The sequence below is a fragment of the Lytechinus pictus genome, chromosome 4 (assembly GCF_037042905.1).
Source record: "Lytechinus pictus isolate F3 Inbred chromosome 4, Lp3.0, whole genome shotgun sequence".
Classification (NCBI taxonomy): Eukaryota; Metazoa; Echinodermata; class Echinoidea; order Temnopleuroida; family Toxopneustidae; genus Lytechinus; species Lytechinus pictus.
The window spans coordinates 9,851,332-9,870,290 of NC_087248.1; the positions used below are offsets into that span (position 1 = coordinate 9,851,332).

At 33.9% G+C, this 18,959-nt stretch overlaps 1 long non-coding RNA gene across 4 annotated transcripts; it reads right to left on the reverse strand.

Annotated features, from left to right (window-relative positions):
• Positions 1-461: 461 nt before the first annotated feature.
• Positions 462-11,575, reverse strand: LOC135153871 (uncharacterized). 4 transcript variants are annotated; one of them, XR_010293347.1, is made up of 4 exons: positions 11,538-11,575; positions 4,485-4,652; positions 1,913-4,068; positions 462-1,513 (listed from the first exon to the last, which is right to left on the reverse strand). It is a non-coding gene; the product is annotated as an uncharacterized LOC135153871 (long non-coding RNA). The 4 variants fall into 4 exon arrangements; XR_010293346.1 differs by lacking the exon at positions 11,538-11,575 and adding an exon at positions 4,877-5,003; XR_010293344.1 differs by lacking the exon at positions 11,538-11,575 and adding an exon at positions 4,854-4,987.
• Between the last annotated feature and the right edge of the window lie 7,384 nt (positions 11,576-18,959).

Consider the following 18,959-nt stretch of genomic DNA (forward strand, 5'->3'; position numbering starts at 1 on the left):
TGATCGTAATATTTAGGGTATGTTATGTAATATATGTGGAGCGGGAAGCACTTATATTTGAAATGGCGCCAAACGAGACACACGTGAACATATCAATGAAAAAAAATGACAAGTACATGAAGTATAGGAGAGGTTTTTCATCACAATACCATGCAGTGTTCAACTAAACATTATTATCATCATCACCATCTTCATTAATATCATCATCATCATCATCATCATCATCACTATCATCATTACCATCACCGTCATCAATCATCACCATCATCATCATCACCACCACCACCACAACCACCATCATCATCATCACCACCATCATCATCATCATTATAATCACCATCACCATCTTCATCAATATCATCATCATCATCATCACCATCATCACCATCATCATCATCATTTAGTAATAATCCTAAAATGAGACTTTTCCAGACAGATAAAAAAATAACAATGCAGAAGGCTAGCTTATAATTTCATTTATTGCATTTATGAGAAAATATGCCTTTACTTCTCACTTAAAAAACATTAAAGACGATTCAGTCTTTGTTTCTTTCTCAATGCGTGCACCTATCATTATTTCTATATAGATGGGGGAGGATTTCATGAAGTATTATAACAGTGCTTTTAACTGAAAAGTTTGCTCTTACCCAATCTGATGCAAGGATTTCAGTAGCTTGTACCACTCAGTGTAATGAATTCATGAAACTGTCCCCTGTTAGGAATTTGTCAACACAACATGAAATATCTGACAAATTGTAGATCTTTGGATGATGGAGGAAATTACAATAAATCATAAGTCAATTTAATGAATAAAAACCAACTATATTTTGCAATTGATCCCTGGTTGCTTTGTACAAACAAAAATAAATTGATCTCCAATACACAAATTGATCATTCAATTTTATTTGCTAAATTTGGAAACAAAATTTACACCTGACAGAAAATTCCTTGCAACATTACCGCAAGGTATGTCTGGAAAGGTTTGCATTCAGGTGTTGTATTTTAAATAGTACACTTATATTTTAATATGGAGACTAAAAGCATCCCTCTTCATTTTCACTTTTTTACTCAAAAAAGATATTCAATATAAATACTGAAAAAGCATTATGATTTTACATAAACAAATCAACCAAGCAATTTATGGAATAAAATTTTCATGATACATTATAATTGATCAAGTAACCCTTGTCAGCTGTCCATACCAGCTCATCTACTTTTATTTTAAATGACACTCAAAAAGTATTTTTAAAATTCACAGGTAAAAGTATATGGACGTTACGTTGTGCAAGAATGGAACATCCTATTGGCGAAAGGGAAATAATTTGGGGCTTTATCAAATCAAATTTGAACACCAATTCCTACGCAACCTACTAGTAATTGTCATACCCATGGTTACGAAAGCGAGCAGTGCTCCCCAAGGCATGAATAATCATCTGACTTTTGGTGTCATATGAAAGTTAAGTCCTATACAGGGGCTGCAAAATGATTTTGCAGGGGGGTGATGACCATCGTACTATTGTCCACCCTCATGTACCTGTGTTGTGTTGTGTCGTGTTATTGTCTTTTGTCTCTGAATTTCACAATCCTGTATTCCTTTACGTATATTTCAATATTTTTTCTATCCTAACTTTTTGAGGGGTTCACATTTTACAAGCTTTGCTTTTCAGTGGACCCCTCCAATCTTCTCATGATATATGATTATATTGATTTAATTATATTTAATTATATTTACTATATTGATTTAGATTTGACACGCATGTTAATTTACATTTGAATCACTTATTGAATATGTATATTATTTATTCAATGTTGAATTTTGTTCATGCTTTTATTTGAATTGAATGGATTTATCATGTAATTATTTGTATTATGTTGAAAAATGAAAATAAATTGAATTGAAAAAATTGAATGCAGAAAAAAACCATAATCAGATTGTAATTTTTGCGTATTTAGATGATTACTGGAAAAAGTGGGGGGGGGGCTTCAGATTCTGAATGATTTTTAGATTTTAAGGTATTTTATGAAAGTAAAGTCGATGAGCTACCATGGACAGATGACAGAGGTTACTACTTTACTGAAAAAGGTGGGGCCCACCCCCGCCAAACCATATTCTCTTCACTTAGCAGCCATTTCAAACGGGTAAAGCTTTTTATTTAGACACACAAATTGTAAAGTAAATCCTAGAAGAGTTGAGTTAACAGTGCCTGTAAGTGTGGGCAGATGTTGGCAGTCTAAATTTTCACAGGAATATTGATATTGTATCCACACATATTGAAGTTCCTAAAGGCGACCGCACACCTTACGATTGGTCTGCGACTCAATTTTGGAATAAAACGTAGTAGAATTTGATGCTAATATTGAGACTTGGAATATCTTACTGCGTAATGTTCAAAATCATCATACCAATACCTCTCTTCAAATCTGTGACTATGCTATCATCCTTCTTAGAATAAAAGCAAATTATTTATCTAGTCGTAATGACGTCATAGCAGTCGTACGATTGGCTACAATTAGAAACTAATTTGGCCTTTACTCCAAAATAAAGGCTTGCAATCTTTCAAAATGGTTATATTAGTATTCTTTCAATTAATTTTAACCTCAAATAAAATGATATGTTCCATTCACATTTTCAGAAAATGAGCAAAATGCGATTTGTTCCAAAATTGGATCGTAAACAGTCGTAAGGTGTGCTGTGGCCTTTACACACTGTTCAAGGACGCGAGATATCAACATGAAACCCATTTTAATAACAATGCCTCCTCCAGTCTTGTTATTTTTAATAATACTGGCGTGTTGGCTCAGTTGGTATAGCGTCCGTCTCACAACCGAAAGTCGGGCCGCGTTCCAGCCCGGCCGTGTCAGAGGTTAAAAGATAGGAGTTGCTGCTATCCTGTTTGGTGTTCATCAATTTAACGGATAGAGCTACGTCGATCTGCAGCTGCACAGTGGCTGCCGAGCCCATGATCAATTTTGGGCAAAAACAATTTTTGAAGTACTTTTTTTTCAGATTTAATTTCAATGATAAAATATGGATTTCCATTTTTCATAAGTATAATATGGATGCCGCACTGTTCAAGGAAACTCCTAATCAGGAAATAGTTTTCTGTTGTTGTAGTCTAAGATGTTTCCGGTACAACAGGGAACTTAAGTTGTGGGGAAAGATTTTAAAAATCTTGTTACTTTATTAAGGAATAGTATACAGTGCGTCCAACAAAAAAAAAGAAGCGAAGATTTATCATGGCTGTATCATAACTTCATCACAAAAATGATAGACAAATGACCTATCATTGTCAAGCTTAAAATCTCCTCTTTCATCTCTTAAAGAGTTTATGATTGAAATTATGGAAATGCAAGGATTACTTTTAAGAAACAGAACTTTGCTTTTCCTCAATTGTTTTTTTTTTATCAGGGTATCGAACAAAAAAGCAGGACATGATTTACTTTGGGAAGTTCAGATGCCTAGCTATGATGGAGTAAGACGATCTGAGAAATAGACCATCTGCTAGTTGGCCAAGTGGATGCAAACCGCTGATATCAAATCATTACCACATATTTCTATGGGATGTGGATGAGGTATGACCTTTGACAGGGCCAGATATCAGGCCCCACACATAACATAAAATCATGGAAAAGCAACATCGGGTAATTTCAGCGAACAATAAGACAATTTCATGAGGTAATAACAAAGTTTCATCAGTATGCATAACCCTTATGATACATTTCTTTGTGAATCAATCACCAGATTAAATTAAGAGGCATTGTCAGGCTAATTTTATAAGAAAATGTATTTTCTCAGTGAAACTACATTGTTTCGATCAGTGGGTGTTCTGTCCTCTTCAAGATATATTTAAATCCAAATAGGATATTGATACATGATAGAATAAGGTATTGAAAGTGCCCTTTGACAAATACATATTTCTTCAAGAAAAACACAGATATAAATTTGCCTGAAGAATAAGGCAGGATAATGAGTAATCCACCAAGATTGCACTTTTCTAGCTTTGGTTCTCAGAATGGACTTCGACAGAGAGGGCAAGAAGACTGCGTACTAGTACTGAACCATTTGTACTGTGGAGAAAACAGAGAAAAGGGAATAATCATCTTTAGAGAATTCTATGACTCACTGACAAAACACAGCAACAAATTTGGCAATTTCTCACAAAGAGAAGAAGTGTAATTCATATATGCATAAATGCTTTAATATTATGAAGGCCTAACCTTTTAACAGGAAAAGAATTTTAAAAATAAAAAGAGAATGACATGGAGAAGTAGGATAGATGGCAAAATTAGGAGAGTGAACAGGTGGAAAACGATAAAGTGATACCATTAAAGAATTAGAAAAGAACACAGTAAACATCAGAAACATACCATGTGAATAAATTTTGACATGTTTGGCTTCCAATAATTTGAGCACGAAGCTAGACCACAGTCTAAGTTAAACCCGAGTTCAGAATACTGGCCATAGAGACAGGGAGCCGACTTACCAAACATGCTGAGTGGAAGCGCTTCTTGCAAGTCTTACAAGTAAGTTTTGGTAGGGAGCAGTTTCCACCATGGATAACAGAGAAACAGATCATACAGTCTTCAATGCCCTCAAAACGTTTGTCTGCGTTGATCCTCCACAGGTTCAATCCTTCCATTATAGATCCATTCTAAATGGAAATGAAATAATTAATTTTATTTGATATTCTCAGTTTCATAATAATATTTCAAAACATAGGAACCTGGGCAGCGTTTCATGAAAGTACTTGTCGGATGTTTTATCCGACAAGCCTAATTTCAGCTGAATGTTTAAAACAGCAAAAGTTATCCCTATATATAAAAAAGACAATAAGCACCTCGTCGATAATTACCGCCCAATATCCCTATTGCCTACATTCTCAAAGATCCTTGAGCGCGTCGTTTATAAAAGACTTTACAACCACTTAATGCACAATAACATTCTAATACATGAACAATTTGGTTTCCGCCAGTCCTACTCTACAGAAAAGGCATTAGTGTACACTATACAACATATAATACATTCTCTCGACACAAAAGAAATTCCCATGGCTATCTTTGTTGACCTTAGCAAAGCCTTTGACTCACTCGACCACAATATACTACTCTATAAGCTCAGTCATTACGGCGTCAGAGGTGTTGCATATAACTGGTTTCAAAACTACCTTTCTGATCGCAAACAGTTTACTTTTTTTAATAATATTAAATCTAATATTTTGCCAATAACATGCGGTGTCCCGCAAGGAAGTATACTAGGTCCTTTGTTGTTTTTAATTTATGTTAATGATATCTATTCCTCTAAAATATTAAAATTTGTACTGTATGCAGATGATACTAATATTATATTGTCACATAAAAATGAATCAAAATTGATTGAATTAGCTAATAGTGAACTTTTGTCCGTTGCAAATTGGCTTAAAGCAAATAAACTGATGATTAATATAAATAAAACCAAGTACATAATATTCCGTTCATTCAAAAAAACATTCTGTCCCTAACTTCACAGTTAAAATAGATAATACTGAAATCGAAAATGTTCACAGCATAAACTTTTTAGGTGTAACAATCGACGAAAGACTAAATTGGACAGAGCATGTTAATAATATTCATGGGAAAATAAGTATGTACATAGGTATTATGCGCAAAATTCATCATTTCATACCTTTAAAAACCTTATTCATGTTATACAATGCCTTCATCTTGCCGTATTTAAATTATTGTGGAATAATTTGGTCAGGTACTACTTCAAAAAACATTAATCGGTTATTTGTTTTGCAAAAGAAAGCAATTCGGCTGTGCACAAATTCGCACTATCTTGCTCATACTACTTCTCTTTTCAAAAATTTAAATACATTAAAGCTCTCTGATTTGATTAACCTGAAATTGGCAATTTTTTTTTTCTCATTTTAACGGCTCACTACCTCCTATTTTGGATGATTTATTTTCTAACAGTAAATTCAAGCACTCATTTAATACACGTAATAAAAATAACGCTATCTTGCCACATTGTCGTATATATCTCACTCAGCGTAACTCCATCATCTTTAAATGTACTAAGTTATGGAATGCTCTAACATCTGAAATAAAAAATATACATTCACAATATGCTTTTAAATCTAAATATAGAAAAATTATTTTATCTGCATATTGATTCTACAAAAACCTACACAAACATTTTGTGTGTGTGTGTGTGTGTGTGTTTTTTTTTTTTTTTTGCTGTTGTATGTAGTCTGGTTGTAATTGACCTATTTTAGACTTGATTGTTCTTGATTTACCATGTCATAATGTATATTTTGTATGTATTAAGGGGATCACTGTTTAGCAAGCCATAGGCTTTTGTTGTGATACCCATACACATTTTATTGTATATATATCTGCTTTGCATTTCATGAATTATTAATAAATTGAAAATTGAAATTGAAATACTAGATTTGTGCTTCTCAGCCAATCAAAATCAAGGACATTATTTTGTCCGGGGACAGTTTCATCAACATTTTCGTCCAACAAGTTGTCAGATCTGACAACTTTCCTTGATTCTGATTAGCTGAGAGGCACTGTTACTACAGTAACTGTCAGATAAAATGGGACTTGTCGGATAAAACGTCTGACAAGTCCTTTCATGAATTGCTCCCCAGATCTGACAACTTGTCAGATGAAAAGTGAATCGTCCACCAGAAGTGCTTGAAATGACCTGAGAAAACAAAGATTTGGAGAGTCTAGCCATCAGACACACAATATCTTTTCCCAACCTGATGGGTGTTTCATAAAGCAGTTTGTATGCTAAGAGTGACTGGTGATCCTTTCTAATGGTAAATGTTATACACAAAAATGTTAATTGGCGATGGTAAAAACGTAGGTTCACCAGTTGTTCCTTTAAGTCACTCTTAAGTTACGAATAGCTTTATGAAACAGCCCCTTGACCTAGTCTGAAAAGGTGGGGGTTTCGGAAAGTTGCTCGAAAAGTTATGCGCAACTTTATGAACGACTGGAAAATGCTCTTTGATGATAAGTCAGCTACATAGAGATCATTTAGCACAAGAAAGGGTCACCAGTCGCGCATAAAGTCATTTGTAACTTAGGAACAGCTTTGTGAAACATCTGGTCACCAGAGTGCTCTGGCACAATTGAATTGAACTGGTCCAAATACTAATGATGTGCTCGTACTCAACTGACAGCATCCACATGAAAATAGTCCAATTTAGTTTTCAATAGTTATATAGATATCTCATTCCCTACAACTTTTAAAAGGTCATTGCATAAATTTGTTTCCAATAAACGAGCAAGAACATTTGGAATCCAGGTGGAATACATGACTTGTGTCTAGATGTGATATGCTTTCAGGAAGTCAAGAACAGTACCTGTTTAAAACTATGCATAGAATTTTGAATAATTTAGTACAGGGGAGCATTTCATCAACATTTTTGTCCTGACAAGTGGTCGAATCTGACAACATTCATTGATTTTGAAGCTGTTACTGTGGTAACTGTCGGATAAAACGACCCCAAATAAACAAAACACAATGCTTGGTGTTCGATCTTAGAGCTGATTTTACAACTGACTGCACTGATCATTACATTGTGTAATCAATCAAAAATATATTAAATGCATGACTAGAGTGTGTATCACTGGATCCAGGTCAATTTGGTTCATCTTGCAACTCAAACAATTTGGTTTCTTTGATTGCCATTACAAACTCCCTGGACAGTTGTGTTTTTTTTTTCTTCAAATTTTCTGCAAAACTTATTTCTTCTATTTGGCTTGGTATGTTCTGTTATTAGAGATCTCCACAATGTCTTATCAATTTGCTTTTCTTCTTAAAGACACATTACAATGATGCCAGTTCTTAACTGAAAATGAGGTTCTCACATTTTTTCTAGTTTTTTTTTCTTCCTGCAGGTTTTGCTGGTATCACAAAATCCAAGTCATGGTTTCTTATCTCTTTTTAAGGGGGGGGGGGGAGCTGATTCGTCTGTGTCATAAGAGCAATGACTTGAAAGCTCACCAGTTGAGATAATTGATCTATTAAAACCATGTTTAATTACACCCAGCAGAACGATGCATTAAAGTAACTGTTTTTGAAACTCAATACAATCCAGTGCAATATTAAAAGAAATAGCTCTAATGAACCTGAACCTGTGTAGACAATTGTCAAATGTTAGGCAACCCCCCTCCCCCCCCCCCCCCCCGGGTGATATGTTTATGCCAATAAGAATAATGCTGAAAATTTCACCACAATTGGATGTTTAAGAAAGTTAGGACTTTTTGAGTTTGGCTTATTTTCACATTACAGTAACAGGCACAACATAGGGGCATACAAACAAGGGAATCAGTGACATCACACATTCAATATTTGTATTTTATTAAATGATACATGGAACATTTCAATTTTTCACTCTTTATCTTCAATGAAAATATCAGTTGATACCTCTGCTAAGGTGTGGCATTGCTACTGCCAAATCTTGAGTATGTGACATCATTGGCTCTCTTATTTGCATACTGACCAGGATGTAAAAATAAACAAAAATGTCAAAAGCCACATTTGTTTCATTTAATATCCAATTTTGATAGCATTGACAGCGTAGACTGATTTTTCTCAACTGATTCAAATGAATTTGTTGTTAGGGTGGACTTGACCTACAGTGTATAATGAACCGTGTCACATTGATATAAAATAGTAATTATTGTCAGCACTGCAATGCTACATTGTATTCACAAGCAGCCGGCCAGAAAAGGCTTGGCCAAATAGCCAAGTGGATAACGGGCATTGGAGGTGTCTGGTTGTCATTGTTGTTGGTCGTGGGAGTTGTGAGGAATGAAGGGTTTCATGGATACCTTCTAGTGACCAAAAGCTGTGAGGAGTTTGCTGCACAAAACTCACTGACGATTTGTCTACGTACCCCATTGATCGTTTTAGTCTATTCAATTATGGTTCTATTAAAGAAAATTATTTATGAATCCAATCTTTACTATACAAAACAAACAGGTGGAACACCTCTGGCAAAAGCGGAGCCTATAGTCTCGCTCTGCTATACAGGCCAGACAAAAGGGCAGTTCCATAAAATATGTATGTCCAACCCCTATATGTGGGACCTTCATTAAATTTTCTGTCTCTGATTTTTTGTTCTTTTGACAGTCTGTAATGTTGTCAAAGGACCATGACTTGGTCAGTCTATGAAGCGAGGTTAGACTTGAGAAAAATGGGGATCGGACGTACAAAAAGGTTTATGGAATTACCTAAAAATGAAAATATCAGACAAAGGGGAAATTATATGGGTATGAAAATGAAATTGTTTTGAGGACAGCACATTCTAATGTATTAGATGAAACCCTGTTGAAATCCATGTCTCTTACACTAGAATTGCGAAAGTGTTAAGAAATCATAAGTCATTTATCTCTTTGGTTTCAAGTTCATTCATACCCTACTACTACAAGGAAATAACTCTTAAAGGGGAAGTTCACCCTGACAAAATGTTTGTTGTAGAAATACCAGAAAAAAATAATCGAAAATAATGGTGAAGAATTGAGAAAAATTCATGAAATAATAAAGTTATCAGAATTTAAAGTTTTTGATTTGTGACGTCATAAAAGTTCAGCGGCCCCATATGTTATGGAATATAAAATGCATGAATTTTAAGAATTTTAATTTTTAATGGTTCATGATGCGTAACAAAAATATACAAATTTTTGAGAAAGGGACATTTCATTGCTTTTTTCGATTCACAATACATGGAAAGCTGCTCGCATTAATGTCACAAATAAAAAATTTAAACTTCTAAAAACTTTTTAAAAAATTAATGGATTTTTCTCAATCCTTCACTAATATTATTGTTTTATCTGCTATTTTTGCAATAAACATTTTTTGTGAGGGTGAACTTCCCCTTTGATCGCTGCCTTCGCTTGACAGAAGGTCAATTAAATCACTATGAGTCACACATAAATGAATGACAAACCACATGATGGGTACCCTAAAAACTGCAACATGTGATGATTAGAAGAGAGGTGCGTTCAGCCATTCTTCATTCAAGAATTACGTTTTCAAAGACATTAGCCCAAGTTCACAATGGTGGTTTTGAAAACTGTTGGTTGAACCCATGGTTTAAAGGACAAGTCCAGCCCAATAAAAAATTGGTTTGAATAAAAAGTAAAAAATCCAACAAGCACAACACTGAAAATTTCATCAAAATCAGATGTAAAATAAGAAAGCTATGACATTTTAAAGTTTCGCTTAATTTCGCAAAACAGTTATATGCACATCCTGGTTGGTATGCAAATGAGGAGACTGATGACGTCATCCACTCACTATTTCTTTTGTATTTTATTATATGAAATATTAAATATCCTAAATTTCTCTTCATTGTCAAGTGAAACAGTGATTAGTTTCTCCCTGAACATGTGGAATTAGCATTGTTTAATACTATATGATTCAGTCAAGTCGGTCCCTATGGTCAAATCTGTAAAAAAATAAATATTGTATAATTCAAACAATAAAAAACAAAAGAAATAGTGAGTGATGGACATCATCGACTGCATGTCACAGAGTTGTGCATATCACTGTTTTGTGAAAAATAAGCGAAATTTTAAAATGCCATAACTTTCTTATTTTACAACCGATTTTGATGAAATTTTCAGTGTTATGCTAGTTTGATTTTTCTCTTTTTATTCAAATCAATATTTTACTGGGGTGGACTTGACCTTTAAGCAGATTTCCTGTAAAAATTACGCTGAATTTACCGTGTGTATAAAAATGTCAATGCACTTTTGTCACATAATGACACTTGTTGTCATGGCTGAGCAAGCTATCTTATTAATGAGTTCACTGTTTTGAACAGAGGACTCATTAATTCAATAGAGGATTCATGAATGGAAAAGCTTTAATACTACTCAACCATGGCGAAAGGTATCAATTTAGCTAAATGTGACAAAGGCGAGCATCAGCATTGAACATTTTTTAATATACAGTTAATTAGGTGTAACTATGCAGGACTATCTGCATACCCCACAGGTTCAACCGTCAGTTTCACAACCACCTTTGTGAATCCCAGCCAATTTATAGTTTAAATCATTCAATTTTGTTTAAGTGCTAGGCCTCAAAATAAATGTCTTTCAAAACATGTAATATTGAAAAGATGCAATATACAAAATTGTGCAGAACCAAACTAAAACACTAAAACAGACTGAACACATTAAATATCTCTACCATGGTTTTATGATATAGCCTGCTTCTGGTTTAGACATGCGTTGATGCTATCCACATTGACCTATTAAACTAAGGTAATGTATGTCTACAAATGAGGCAGACTCTACATAAATCAATAGAATGCTGTCCCTTTGGTGACATTTTGATTAAAATTTTGTATAACTTCATCAATTTTCATTGTAAGTGACTTCTTTTCCAAATCTAACAACGAGACCAAAAGCATAAACCAGAAGCTAATCCAAAATTAGAATGGGATGGCCCAATTTGTATTTAATCAAATATCATGTAGATATTATGGTATGAGACTTTCTGATTTTTTTTCAGTCAAACTACAACTTACAATGCAGTATGGTCACATCCTTTTCGGGTATCAAAAGGAGCTATTTTCTAAATTCTAAATAACTCCAAGGAAATTGTATGACTGCACACTAAAAATACAGAGCTGTAATTTACTTCACTCCAATAATCACAAGACAGTCTGGGGATTATGAAGCCTTTATACATCAATGAACATGAATTGGAGTAGTTTATAAAAAGGGTAGACCTGTATTTCTCAAATTAAGCGAGGTGAGTGCATTAAAAATCAAACAATAAATGGAGGGAGGAGGGCATTGCTGAGGACTTAAAATGGGCGGAAATCAGAATCATGCCAAGTAATGACAAGAAATCAAATACCATGAAAACATTACAATAAAATCTGTGAAGTTTGATCGGTTGGGCTTCATTAAAATAAGAGGCCATTTTCAAACTTAAAATGGAGAAACACCAATGTGTAAAAAAAAAAAAACATTCGGAAAGTCTCAGACAGGGGCTGCAAAATGATTTTCAAAGTGGAGTACACTGTAGGAGGAGCCGACCATGCAAGAAATCACAATTAGGCGTTGATCTTGACTTTTTTGTGTGAACACATTACTGAAAAAAATGTATATATGGGAGGGGGGTGACCCCGGTTTTATCTTTTAATAAATTTGAAAATGAATGTTAAGTTTTGTCTTTAAATTTACTCTAGTTTTAACAGTGAATCTATTATCATGTATTCTGTACAAGTAGTGGCACTACAAAACTAAATTCTATACACATAAATGTACTACCAAAAAGCTTCAAACATTGATTCAAACTCCCCTTACTTAGGCCTTTAATGGCAAATATTTTTTGCCTGATCAAACAGGTTGACAACTACATTCAAAAAATTCAAATCATGATTCTGATAGTACTATTTCCAAGACAATCACCCCTCTTTAAAATCCATCAAATAAAATACAGACTACCATCAATATAACTCGTTCTCACTCTGAATTCATTATCCCTTTAAGCAGTCCGCTCCTTGTGTGTTTAAATCTACTGGTACTGGAATATAATCTTATGTAATTTCCAGCACTTAAAGGAGAATCCAGCCTTGGCCATAAAATGTTGTGTTGGGAAGGAGAAAAATAAATTAAACAGAATGGTGAAAGTTTGAAAGAAATCAGACAAGCAATAAGAAAGTTATAGCTGCTTTAAAATTGAGATCACTAATACAATGTAGATTTCAAATTGGCAACTGGGTAAGTAAATTATGACAAGGGGCAAGGACAACTTTCCCATAGGCCATGTACTTTATTTTGAGGGATTTGTGGTTTTCTTTTAAGTACCCATTCCCCTGGGACAGTAATTTAAATATAACCCAGGTAGTTTATTATTTTATGTCCTCATGAACGAAAAATATAATTTGAAATAAAACTTTTGGGAAAAATGACATTTTAGCCATAATATTTATTGGAGTACATGGAAGAGTAGTCCTTGCCTTACATCACTATGACATCCCATATGCGGCCAATTTGAAGTCTCCATGGGTATAGTGATTACCAATATTTACAACTTTAAAAAATTCATAACTTTCTTGTTGTTTGTCCAATATTGTTCAAACTTTCACCTATCAACTTGTCTATTTTTTCTTTTCCTTATAAAAACAAGTTTTTATTCGGGTTGGATTCCCCTTTAATTTAATCAACACCAAAAAAAAAAAATTAAATATACGAGTTACATGTACATGTACCTACATGTATGCTAAATCAAATAATCACATTTACAGTTACACACAATTTCTTTTCTTGACCCCCTTCAAGCTTCCCTGTAGGTTAAGTGTATTTTCCTTTTTTAATTTCAAATTATGAGGTTATTAAATTGCTATATGTACTTTTATGTATTATGTATTTGGTGTCCCTTTTATCAAGCAATGCTTATCTTTATAAAGGGCATCCAATAATTTGAACTGCATATATCTGTTCATGTACAATCTAATTAACTTTATATTGGTTTGATTTTAAATAACTGAATGAAAAGTGTGTGTGAAAAAGCCTCGATTCCTCCCCAAACCCACACCCTCTCAACATCATATATAATACATTCATATCTTACAAACAAATCCAATTGTGTCTCATGCTAGTCTGCAGGTGCAGACCCTTGGTTTTTGCAAGTTGCATACTGCATAAAACAGAGTCTGAAGTAGTGAGACTAGATTCACTATATACAATACTGTGGCTGGCTCTTATTTGGCATAGACACAGTCTTGGGAGTCTAGTCTTCACTCTAGGCCTGTTAAGGCGACCGCACACCTTACGACTGGTCTGCGACCCGATTTTGGAACAAATCACGTTTTGCTCATTATCTGAAGATGTGAATGGAACATATCATTTTATTTGAGGTTAGAATTAATTGAAATAATTATATTATAACAATTTTGAAAAATTTCAAGCCCTTATTTTGGAGTAAAGTCCAAATTAGTTTCAAATCGTAGCCAATCGTAAGACTGCTATGACGTCATTACGACTAGATATTGAATTCGCTTTTATTCTAAGAATGATGATAGCATAGTCACAAATTTGATCATAGGTATTCGTACGATGATTTCGAACATTACACAGTAACTTATTCCAAGTCTCAATATTAGCATCAAATTCTATTACATTTTATTCTGAAATCGGGTCGGAGACCAGTCGTAAGGTGTGCGGTGGCCTGTTATTGGTTGAAGTGTCAACTATGAGTCTGTGCTTGCAGGCTAGTCTCACACATGTGTGCTCTTTCAGCAACTATCTCACCAATTTCAATTTGAAGTTACGTTCTGTGTTGAATATACCGGCTGTCATTAATATTTTTGTTGTTTTCATGGGAAAAAACTTGGCAGTCACAATTAGATGAATAAGAACCTCTAGATTATTGAAAGAAGAATCAATATAAGTGAACTCTATAGATTTCTTGTAAAACCTCAAGTGCCAATCGCAAAATTCCAAACTGCAAAGATTTGTAAGTTAAGGGAAGTTGTCTACTAAATATAATTACACTAATGACACAAATTTTGAGAGGACCGAACGAGTCACGGCAACACTTTTTGGGATGTTATTTAAAATGAGAAGTGAGTGATAAGTTAAGTGCTAATTAAAGAGAATGACTCAGAGAGACTAGTAGCTTTTTGCCATTCATGGGCTCTCCTTTTAAGAAATGGTCTTAGAAGTTATTTGAAATCATTAGCTTAAAGGGGACTATTCTCTGAAGAGGTAGTATTCAAATCAATAATTTAATGAGATATCATAAAATGGTGATATGGATCATAAATGAAATGATTGGCTAATTATCTATCATGTGACCAATTCTATGAACCAGTCTTTGGTTTCAAAATGAGGATGGTTTATCAATAACAAGGATCCATATCGCACACATCATTTTGCTCGGGCATCAACAATTACAAACACTTGTTACCTTTAAATGCTTCAAATGTCAGAATTGTTCCAGAAGTATCTCGAGAGTGAATCAGTACTCATGACCTTGATGATGTGTAAAATTTATATCATGTTGGATGGCCAAGAATGGGATACAAGGGCCACATTGCACAGAAGTTAGTATTATACAGTGCGTCCCACAAAAAACGAAACCGACATTTAGCGATGATTTATCATAACTTAATCATAAATACAATAGACAAATGACCTATCAATGTAAAGCTTAGAATCTCCTCTTCCATCTGAAATTAATTAGTTTATTTTTCATTCACGCATGAGTGAGCAAAAACAATTTGAAGAAAGGATACCAAAAACTCATTTGGCGGGGGTATCTGAATTTCAAAAAGAAAATCACATGCCTAAAAAGTTCAATATCTGCTCTTTTATTTGATACCTTAATCACAAAAAATGGTAAAGAAGTAAAAAAGTTATGTTCCCTCGAAACATGCTTGTATTTCCATAATTTCATTAAATAAACGTGTTTTCACCGGTTTCCCACAGACGCTATCGCACGGTTAACAAAAGACTTAATGCATGGCTGATCGTCAACAAAACGGATTGTCGAGTGAGTTTGAACGCTAGCCTGTAAAACCTCTTTATTTTATGAAATTACTGAAATTCAAGCCTTATTTCAATCCAAATTAAGGATTTCATGAAAGATACCATTAGATGACAAAGTTACTATATGATATGAAATGATATATGATAGTTGATAATTGATATGATATGATACAATATAAAATAATATAATATAATATTACATAGTACGAGTAACTCTTATGCAACGGGCCAAGAAAATAGGGGAAAAAAGCATTGCCTTTTGACATGCATTCATTGGAGTAAAATCAGATTAATGAACAGAACGCTAAAACGAAACAATATATAGCGGAAACAAAAAAACATGGACGCTAGATAACGAGCTGTGATTGGTTGTAAAGTCAGAACAACAAGTTACAAGTGTTCATCAGTTTAAATTGAATCTTGAAAAACATTTAAACATCCACCCGCTCAAGTACAGTCCACACACCAGAGAGATGATTATTTCCTGCAGGGACAATGACAAGGACAACTTTAAGCCTAAAATCAAAGTAAACATAAAAAGATAGTAAATATGATTTTACTATCTCTAATGACTGTCATTTTGATCCTTGACAAATTATTAAACAAGTACGATGCACATGCACGTACACTTTGTTTATGAGCATGCAAGCAATTACAAACACAAGTGGAACGTCTCTGGCAGTCTTGCCTGCATTACGCAATTCGATACAGCAGCAATGCTGCCTTTGAAAACAGCTAATGAATAATTATTCACAAAAGAAAACACTTAATATGACAATAAAATATTATGTCCATTGACCCAAAATGACCTTTGACCATGATCATGTGACCTAAGACATGTGCAAAAAAATCATTCATACTTGATTACCATTACATGTATGTCGATGATTCATGAGCTAGATCCATAAACTTTATAAGTTATGATGCCAATTCAACACATACTCCCAACACGGTCAGAGTTCATTGACCTTTAAATGACCTTTGATCTTGGCCATATTCCTGAAACGCGCACAGGGTATTCAGGGATACATGTATGATGACAATTTCACAATACCCCCTACATTACCAAAGTTTGTTGACTCTGAATGACCTTTGACCTTGGTCATGTGACCTGAAACTCACACAAGATGTTGAGGATACTTGATTGCTCTTATGTCCACGTTTCATGAACTAGAAAGTTATGATGACAATACCTCAAATTCCCCCAACATGGCCAAAGTTTGTGGACCCCAATTGACCATTGACCTTGGTCGCACATGAAATTCAAGGATACATGGTTGCTCTAATGTCCAAGTTTCTTGAACTAGATCCATAAACTTATAAAGTTATGACATTTCAAAAACTTAAACTTGGTTAAGATTTCGATATTGAATCCCCCAACATGGTCTAAGTTCATTGACCCTAAATGACCTTTGACCTTGGTCATGTGACCTGAAACTCAGGCAGGATGTTCAACAATAGTTGATTACCCTTGTGTCCAAGTTTCATAAACTGGGTCCATATACTTTCTAAGTTATGATGACATTTCAAAAACTTAACCTTGGTTAAGATTTCAATGTTGACGACGCCACCGTTGCCGCCGCAATCGTCGAAAAGCGGCACCTATAGTCTCGCTCTGCTTTGCAGGCGAGACAAAAATCAAAGTAAATGAACAGCTGTTATTTACTATCTCAAATGACTGTCTGTGATTTTTATCCTTGACAAATTATTAAACAAATATGATGCATGTACCTTTGTTCATGAGCATGCAAGCAATTACAAAAAAAACACATTAATGTTATAAAACTGATGACATGACAAACTCAAAAGATAAATCACTGTAATTAAATAGCATCCCACATCAAATACAGGTGTGTAATCATGTTCTTCTTTATTCTATCAATCATAGCATTATTTCTAATGTTTACATCCAAAACTGGAAAGGTTAATTGCCACTGGTCTGCAACTACATGTACTTTGTCTGCTTTCCCATTTGGTCTATTCCTACATGGTTTAATCACGATATCATCACGCCTCCATCCACAAGTTCATGAAAGGGACTCAGACTGGAAAAAGCCAAACCTCAATCTCGAGACAGATTATAAATGCTTTCCCACAGTAGTTCATGACTACTCTAATAATTTTTTTTTTCTTTCTTTTTACTGATTGTAATATGGCTGTAATTCATTTTGCTCACAAATGTATTGTAAAAAATGATAAATTTGGCAAAAAATGATTGGATAAAAAATTTATTTAAAAAAAGACCTTAATACATAGAAAATGATATTGACAGACTTTAAAAAACAAGAAATAGACCAGAAAAAAATTAAAGAAAGATTATTAGAATGATCGTTTGCAGAATATGATCAAGAAACACAAGGTCCTTGAGAGGAATGATTTTCAATGTAATGTACAAGTAGCTGTTCAGCTGACCTCAATAAATAATAGTTTCAAAGAGAACATGACCTTCGTAAAAAAAAAATTCCCAAAAGTTTTGGAGAACCCTGCTTTTTTATTCATTCTGGGGACTCCAATATCCCCTGTTATTTTGTATAATAATATGGAGTGCTACTGATTCATCCAGATAGGTCATATTGTCCAATTCACAGCCTATAGAGTGTAGAATTTAATTGAGGCATTGCATAAGGTTCGTTTGAAGCAAGTCTGTATTTCAGTTATCAACTATTGTAATATGTATTTACTAATTCATTCATTTTTTTATTTTTATTTTTATTTTTTTATTACATATGGTCCCTAATGATACCATCATATTGCTGGTATCTAATAAATTTATCTAATAAAATAAACACTATAACAAGTCAATTTTGCATGTAACTGGTCAAATGTACAGAGTGTGTAAGTGATATTTCGCAGTAATATTTCATATCAAAATATGATAATTTAGAAATATACATCGTGTATATGCATGTAAATGCAGTACATGTAAATATTTTCAAGCTGACTCACCTTATTTTCTCTATATTGTGTATACGAATAAACAATTTGCTTATTAAAGCAAAAGGTAATCAACTAGTAGGCTGAAACCAATCAGGTGATTACCGTATTATATTCAAACAAAGACCGCGGATGATGACAAACGAATGGTGCAACCATGGAAACGGTAATAGACAAGAAGTCCCATCATACTAGATGGACGCCATCCAATACCTCATAAATTCATTATCAAAATGGAATTGAATCGACCGACCGCTGTTAACTTTTGAGCCGTAAAATCCTTATCGAAATACGACACGGTTAGCTTAGTGTTGACTTTCAGGTTGGAAAGGGTTTTCTTTTCTTTTTCATCATCAACTGGATATTTTAATGAAAGCCTGCCTAACGTTCTCCAAAGATTTACTTTTGAGAATTATGTTGGATTACCATTATAAAAATTAAATCTCACTAAAGTGTATTGACTGTTACAACTGCTTCTATGTGAAAATTTAACTTGAATGAAAGACCAGATT